The sequence below is a fragment of the Mastigoproctus giganteus genome, chromosome 5, assembly GCF_048544385.1.
Source record: "Mastigoproctus giganteus isolate SK-2022 chromosome 5, ASM4854438v1, whole genome shotgun sequence".
Classification (NCBI taxonomy): domain Eukaryota; kingdom Metazoa; phylum Arthropoda; class Arachnida; order Uropygi; family Thelyphonidae; genus Mastigoproctus; species Mastigoproctus giganteus.
The window spans coordinates 74,501,354-74,510,400 of NC_143579.1; positions in this window are offsets into that span (position 1 = coordinate 74,501,354).

The window sequence follows — 9,047 nt, forward strand, 5'->3', positions numbered from 1 at the left end:
AATGATGTAGTGCAGGCATGGAAATGCATCAAGACAGGTAAGTCTGCTGGTATAGATGAGATAAACGGAGAGATGCTGAAGGCTACAGGCGAGGCAGGGATAGCATGGACATACAGACTGTTCCGTAAGATGTGGGATGAGAGACAGGTGCCGACGGACTGGAAAGAAGGTTTGATCATCCTGTTGTTCAAAAAGGAGAAGAGGAAAAAGTGGTGTTCCAAATTATAGAGGCATCCCACTGACATCACATATGAGTAGTCTGTATGAGAGAGTGTTAGAGCGGAAGATAAGAGGAACGATTGAAAACAGGATGGCCGAGGAACAGTATAGCTTTAGGCCTGGCAGATCGACGGGGGATCTAATTTCTGCATCAGGTATCTGATGGAAATGTGTTATGAACACAGTAAAGAATTTGAAAATCTTTTGAACGTGCAGGGCAGCCAGCAAAAGGGACAAAGGCAGGTTGATCATAAAATCGACCCGAACAGGTACTGCCATGACAAAGCCTACAGGAAGCTGATAGCAGCGGTCTTGTATACTGCACTACAAATTTAATGAAGAGAAAAGTGTACATTTCTTTGGAATTTGTGCCCACGAACTCTTAATCATCTGTATTGAACGATTTTTGTGTCAAGTGACTGTTGATGTATTTATTGATTTATTTGTTCTTATGTATTTTCTGATTTTCAATGTTGCCGTCTAATTTGTTGTAGATGTTTCTCAGCGTGGAATACTAGGTGCTCCGGCGGTTGAATAATGTTGCCGGGAAGCCCTTTACAATTTCAAAATCCAAGCTGTATACAAACTTAAACGTAGTTCTATGGATACAGATGGTCACCATGCGTAACATCAGCACTTGCACAACTTCTGACTGGGAGTTTAGATGCCCCACAAATTGATAATCTTGTGGTCAGGCCACATCCTGGGACCCGGCTCTACTACCTTCATAGTCTCTGAAGCGCTCTACATTACACTGAGGGATTAAGGCGGATGTTTCCTGCCAATGCTCTGGAGCTCTTTAGAGACTTCAAAATCGACCCGAACAGGTACTGCCATGACGAAGCCTACAGGAAGCTGATAGCACCGGATTTGTATACTGCACTACAAATTTAATGAAGAGAAGAGTGTACATTTCTGTGGAATTTGTGCCCATGAACTCTTAATCATCTGTATTGAACGATTTTTGTGTCAAGTGACTGTTGATGTATTTATTGATTTATTTAATCTTATGTATTTTCTGATTTTCAATGTTGCCGTCTAATTTGTTGTACAATGTCTGTATTAGCCACCCTCCTAGATAATGTCTGTGCATGGATGTTAGATAAATAAACTGATAATAATAATAATAATGGATGGCATTTTTGGACATAAAGAAAGCGTTTGATGCCGTGAAGAGAGAGAAAGGGTGGGAGGTTTTGAGAAACTTGGGGATAGAGGAACATCTTGTGGAGTGAATTGAGAATATGTTCACCAATACACTGATCAAAGTAAGAACAGTGATGGGATTGACAGATAGCTTCGAAATAGCATCAGGTTTGAGGCAAGGAGGCGTCCTGTCACTACTACTGTTCATAGCTGTCATGAACGATGTGCAATGAAGAGTGGTGGAACAACTTGGACAGGACCTGTGAAAGTCATGCTCTTCACAGATGACCTCTGCATATGGGGAGAGAGCAGGGAACAAGTGGAACGACAAGTTGATATATGGGCTAGTATGGTGAATGTTTGGACTGGTTTTCAGTCAGGAGAAGAGTGAAGTAATGGTTCTAAAGAGGAGTGGCGACCCTGACGGATACATTCAATGGAAGGGAAAGAGCTAAAATGATTAACAAATTCAAGTATCTAGGAAGCACCATTACAAAGACTGGGGTGATAGACGAAGAAATAAGTAGAAGGATACAAGCGGGCGGGAATTTCTATAGCAGACAAGAGATCTGATCTGGAACAGGAACATATCACTGAAGTGTAAGAAGGCGATATATCAGGCCTATTACGTACCAGTTCTGACGTATGCATCTGAAACTTCGGCTGTGAGGAAAATGGATGAAAGCAAAAGTCAGGGGGTAGAAATGAGATTTGTGAGGAGCATAGCCGGAAAGACAAGACGCGACAAAATCAGGAATGATGTAATTAGGTAGAGAATTCAGGTTGAAAAACTCCAGGATAGAATTGAAAGGTCCCGTTTGAAATGGTTTGGACATGTCAAGAGAATGAACGAGAAGCGTTTAACAAGAAGAATGTTTTATTTACAATTAAGGGACAAAAGACCAAGGGGTGGGGGGGAGACTAAGAATGAGGTGCAGGACATGATAAAGACCGATGTCATTAAGAGAGGAGGAAAGTGGGGTGAAATCAACGACGGCGAGAAGTACATGGACAGGACATGGTGGCGAGGCTTCATAAGTTGATCCGTGAAATAGCAGAACAATGACAGATGATGAGGATTAAATTTTAAAAAATTACTCTAGTGTTGAACGCAGTGCTACAATCTATGCCAAGGTCCAACAAAAAGACATAGATCAGTGAGCGACATCGCTTTTACGTAGACGGATATAAAATGAAATTAATAGCAAGGGGAAAGTTGTCTAACGTTTATTGCGCCAGTTCTTCTATAAAAATGTATACATCCAAATTTATACCATTGAACTTATTTATAACATTGAACTTTACACATAAAACAGGTGTAAAGTGGTTAAGATAGATTCTTCTTTGGTGTCAACTTAGGGTGAAACAGAGTAGTTACCGTTTGACCAAGGACAGTGCCTCAGCCAATTCAAATACATCCTGTTTAGATAATTGTTATCTCCCATTATCACTTACCATTGTTCCCCTCTTAGGGACAATATAGTTCCTTTCTAAGGGATGTAAATTTTGCTTAGTTAAGTTGTATGTATACTCAGTAATCACTGAATTATGACACTCTCGTCCGTTATGGACTATGCCTCATAGCTCATAGTATAAAAAGCCGAACAGCTTCGTACTTTAGAGTAGTGATAATTTGCACCTGGTCGTGCAAGTCAACGTGATGAAGTAACAGTTATAGGACTTAGTAAAGATACTCCGGAGTTTCAAAAGGGCATGATTGTGGGAGCTCATGCGTCGGGTGCTTCCATATCGAAACAGGACTTCTTGTCAATTTCTCACTGCCCAATGTGGTTAAGGCGTACAAAGAATAGTGTCGAACTGATCAAATCACTTCCCGCTACATAGTGACATAGTGTTTTTTTTGACAGGCGGCACCGGTGCTTTCGCACAACTCCGCATTTGAATCTCTTGTGAAGTAAGACAGTACTGTCAAGGCCAGATAGCATATGTTAGTGTATGTTCATGTTTGCTTAGTGCGGGTTATGTTGTTCATCTGGTCGCTTAGCCTAGGATCTGTGGAACACCACAGACTGCTAGTTACCGTCACTGGCACTGGGAGCCGGACCAGGTAAGTGGGAAGAGAACTCTGGCTGGCCGACTCTGGGATTAGCCTGAGCTTCCCAGGGAGGGCCAAAAAAAAAAAAAAATAAATAAATAAAAAAATAAATTAAAATAAAAAATAAATTTAAAAAAATAATAAATAAAAATAAATAAATAAATAAATATATATATATTTTTTTTTGAAATAGGAGAAGGGGTGAGAGATTGAGGAGAAGAAAGAAAGTAAGCAGAAGAAAGAGGGCGAGGTAGGGTGGGACACCCCAAAGGGGTGTCACTTCCCGCTACAGAACTGTAAAGGATTACGCAATATCGGTGTTCGTGATGAGCGAAGGGTGCAACGCGTTGTACGGGCTCAATGGCAATTACAATGCGCTGTCAACTGCGGTGTCAACTGTGAGACAGTTGACATCGCAATACAATATGGAGAATGCCAGAACGATATCCCAAATGACAATGTGCCGCACACTGAGAGGTACAGTACGGCGTTCCGCAGCAGACGGCGCAAGAGACACCCTCTTCTCACCACTGATCATCGTCGACGGCGAATGCTGCGGTGTTAACAACACGCTGGGTAGACACTGTGGGGGGGGCTGTAAACGAGTGTGCTCGTCGGATGAGTCCAAAAACCTGGTGCAACGCGCCGACGGTCATTTTCGTGTGTGGCGCAAGTAACACGAATCCATGGACCCATCGTGCATAGTGCCCACTATACAGAAAGGCGGCGGCAATTGCTTAATATGGGATATGTTATTATTATTATTATTATTATTATTAGCCATATGGTGCAAGGAAGCCTGAGGCTTATGCTACACCAGCCAAAAAAAAAAAAAAAATTTCTGAATTACCCTGAGAGAGAGAGAGAGAGAGAGAGAGAGAGAGAAGGGAATCACCAAGAAAAAGAAGAATGATGATATCCAGCTCAGGACCGTGGGTGTGCCACGCCCATACTCACCAGATGTGAACCCCTGAGGTTATCTGGGAAGAACTATTATTATTTTTAGGCCACCTGAATAATTAAATTCATCTGCGGTGCTGTGTCTTATGTCTGTTAATTGCATGTGTTCTATGGTCGATTTGTCTGTTTTTCTGGACGAAAAACCCCAGTTTCTGGGGGGAAAACCTTGCTATCTACGCTTGAGACCGACTAACTCAGCCCCAGAGTGAAAAAAGCCCATTAAGGACCCTCTCGTCATCGACGGGATTCGAACCGGGCCTTTTCCACCCGATGTGGGGAGGAATCTGGGAAGAACTAGAATCCCTAGTGCGTATGGACCAGCGTTTCACTGGTGAAGTGCTAGCAGCCCTTAGGTACTTTTTTTTTTTTTTCTAGTTTGGATTGGATTCGCGATGCGGGTATCAGTGGCCGCTTATGTCACCCCAGGTTCACACCTAGTGTTATGCATTCATTTGCTAGGGACTATGAAAAGCCTCATGCTATTAATTAATATAAATATTGAATATAGACGACAAACGTTTTTATAATTTAGCTAACATTTGAAGATACAAAGCAAATAATACAAAGAAAAATCTATCAGAAACCGGCGTCTCCGTAGCCAGGTGGGAAGGAGCAGCAGTGCGTACCACACGCTTCTTGATTAGACCGGGGTTCGAGCCCGTCACCACCAAATATGGAGGATGCGGAAAGGTCAAGGAATGACCACCGCATATTCCGGAGCAATATGGCCTTAGTTGCTAATGCTTCTAAAAACCAAACAACAACTATCAGAAACTAGTGTACAATTTAAGTTTTGAAAATGTGCAATCAGTCTATTCAGCTTTCTAGAAAGCTCATGAACCAATACCAGTAAACTGAATTCTGGGAAAGCGCATTTGGGGTGGACTCCAGAGTACCTCCAGTCATCGGTGGAAGATTCTTTTCTTGGAGTAGCGAGTAGATTAACTCCTCTTCTGGTACTCAAGGTGTACTCTATCAGACAACCGCTTTGGCTGTTTTTACAATGTATTTTAAGAAGCAGCAAAACACTGTATATTGCTAGATTTGAAAATAAGACTTATTTGTTATCTCTATTGAATATGCTTGTAGATGAATATTGTACTTCTGTATATGGGTGTAGTGGTGTATAAAGTAATGTAAGAGAGTAATGTAACTTTTATTCCCTCCCCTCTTTGAGGTTTCGTTTCTGCTTAGCGTTTACGTTGTAGTGGAAAGATGTTTTATAGGCGATTGTAGGTCATTTCGTATATTTTCCGCCCGCATAATTCATGATAGTGACTACTAAATGCTTACGTAAGCAGTGCGTTTCATAGAACAACTTTTTTGATGAGAAGGGGTAGAATTGTAGCGTGAATACGTCACGGAATATCTAGCGAATAACCTTGACCACCTTTAGAAATTCTCTCTGCTATAAGCTAAACCAATCGCACTCAGATCATGATGCAAATATTTGATTGTATTTTAAAGTTCAATTTATCTCTTTTACAGGGAAGTTAAGAAACGGAGTAACCTGGCCGAAACTACTATTACTTCCTCCTGTGACTGACTAACTTAACATTCGGTGAGAAGTCTAGGAACAATATCCCTAGTCATTGATAGATTAAAACCTTAGTGCTTTTTCACACTTTAGGTGCAAGTCGTAACCGGCTTGTGTTTGTAGAGTTGAAATACGCACAGTTTTAAACCAGTGATTCTCGGCCTGTGGAGACCGCCCCCCACAGGTGCAACACGTATGGTAATTTACATTTTTATTCACATGTCAACTTTAAATGCTACGCTCCCTTATCAAACAAAAAATCCTGGTTTCCCACATATCAGTGATACCATTTTTAGAAATCCCAACTTTTTCTTTCGAAACTACAGGCTCTCTCAACATCAGTTCGCTTAGATAATCGATCTGGATCATTTAATTTAATTAGATGATCGATCTGGATTATTTCCTTTTTCAGGTTGACTGAAACCCATAGAAACAACGAAGAACACGCAGTTGATGAGAGAAAGGCAATTCTTAAACGGTACTGGAAATTTGAATATGTCGTAGAGGTTCAGCGTACGTGGGAAAGACAATACATAAATATCATGCAGGTTTAAAAAGACCTGCATAATATTTATGACAATACCACTCATGGTATTGTCATAAAAATGGGATCATCCGCACTTTTGAAAATAAAATTGTATGATTAACGAAGCCACGTTCAAACTAAATGGACATTTGAATCGTCACAACTGTGTTTACTGGGTCGGTGAAATTCCTCCCCCTCACCTTGCAGAAAGATGCTAACCTGCCAGGGATAACTGTGTGGATGAGTATCTTCTCGTGGGATTATCTTACCTTACAGATTCAATGACGCTGCTACTGGTAGAGTTATCTTGAAATTTTAAGGAATTATGTAGTAGCAGAAGCATGTTTTCAGATATGATGGTGTTTCTTAAAACAGGGTGGCACTATTTTATACTGCTGTCGTTAATACTATCTGAACAGAGAATTTCATGAACAATGGATAGGTCTCAGTGGTCGTGCTTTTGAATGCCCTCTAAGGTTTCCGGACCTCAATTCCTTAATGTTTTTTTTTTTGCATGTGGATACCTGAAAGATAAGGTGTACATTCAAAAACCAAAAACATTGGAGTATCTGTGGATGGCGATACAGCAGGCAACACGCAGAATTTCAACTGATTTGTGCATTGTATGTAGGAGTGTCGAAAAAAGATATTTTGAACATCATAAATGCTGTTTTTTTTTTCTTTTAAATAGAAGCCAAATACGTAATTCAGTTGCTAATATATGCTGCTACGGATAATCCTAAACAGGATTTACAAAAAATGCGAATCAGTAATCTCTGATTACTGATTCGCATTTTTTGTAAATCCTGGATGATGTGAATCAGTAATCTCTGATTACTGATTCACATCATCCAATTTGGATTCCGAAGCGGACTAGGCACAAGAAAAGCTCTCCTAGGTATAAACGTGTTGTTACAAAAATGTAGAGAACACCAGAAGACAGTATTCATCTGCTTCATAGACTTTTAAAAGGCTTTCGATCGGGTACAACATGTAAAGCTTATAGAAGCACTTAAAAAGCTAGACCTTGACGGACGGGACATCAGACTCATCAAAGAAATCTATTGGAATCAAACAGCCATTGTAAGTGTCGAAGAGGGTGAAACTGACTAGAGCAATATAAAAAGAGGAGTAAGGCAGGGTTGTATTCTCGCCCATGCTATTTAACATCTATTCTGAAGTTCTTTTCCAAAATGCATTGTGGGAAAGGAAAGAAGGAAAAAAATAAATGGTCATCTGATAAATAACATATGATACGATGATGATACTGCTTAAATTGCTTTTGGACTGTATTAACAACAAATGTAATGATATGGGTTTAAGAATCAATATCAACAAGACCAAATACATGACTGTGAGTAAATCTCCAGTAAGCCAAGTCCGCTATTATTGAATGGAGCTCCAATAGATAGAGTGACTCATTTTAAATACCTTGGTAGTTGGCTAAATGTTGATCTAGATCCGGAAGCAGAAAAAAAAGCAAGAATCGAGGTCGAGAGATATGCCTTTACAAAATACAGAACAATACTCTGTCAACAAAGCTTAGATCTGTCAATCAGACTGAAATTCGTTAGGTGCTATGTGTGGTCCATACTATTATACAGAGTTGAAACTTGAGACGCTGAAAACATCAAGCATGAACAAAACAGAGGCCTTCGAAATGTGGATCTACAGACGCATGCTAAAAATATCTTAGATAGAATCATCAACATTGAAGTCTTGAAAAGAGCAGGAAGAAAACGCGAATTGTTGAGCTTAGTAAAGAGAAGGAAAACTGCCTACCTGGGACACATCCTTAGAAATGTGAAATATAAATTGCTTCAAGTAATAATATAGGGGAAAATAGAGGGAAAGAGAGAAGTGGGGAGAAAGAAACTTTCTTGGCTGAAAAACATCTGTAACTGGACTGGCAGATCGCTGAGGATCTTTTTCATCTCGCCCAAGACAGAGAGAAGTACAGCGCGGTGATCGCCAACTTCCAATAGGAGACGCCATCAAAAGAAGAAGAATATTATTAGATTCACAAATGGATTTTAAAGTGTGTATACATAGTAGTAGTAGTAGTAGTAGTAGTAGTAGCACATGATGCAAGAAAGCAAGTGTAGGAGCTTATGCAGCATCAGCCAAAAAAAAAAAAAAAAAATCACACCATTCCCTCCAAATGCCTGTCCAGTTCCTCCTTAAATTTATTTAACCTATCAACTTCCACAACGACAGATGGAAGTTTGTTCCAGCAATTAACCACCCGCTGGCTAAAGGCAAATTTCCGCACATCTATTCTACATCTGTCCTTTCTTAATTTGAACTTATGTCCCCGTAGGTTGGTAATCTGAACAAGTGGAAGGATCCCATCAGAATTCAGCGTGATCAACCCATTCAAGGCCTTATAGACCTCAATCAGATCACCGCGCAGGTGCCTAGTCTCCATCCACTGCAATTTGCAGAACTTAAGCCTCTCTTGGTAAGAGAATCCCTTCATTCCCCTCACCAATCGTGTTGCTCTTCTCTGTACACGCTCAAGCAAATCTACATCCTTCCTAAAATGAGGCCTCCAGACCTGTACGCAGTACTCAAGGCGTGGCCCGACCATTGCCTTATACAGA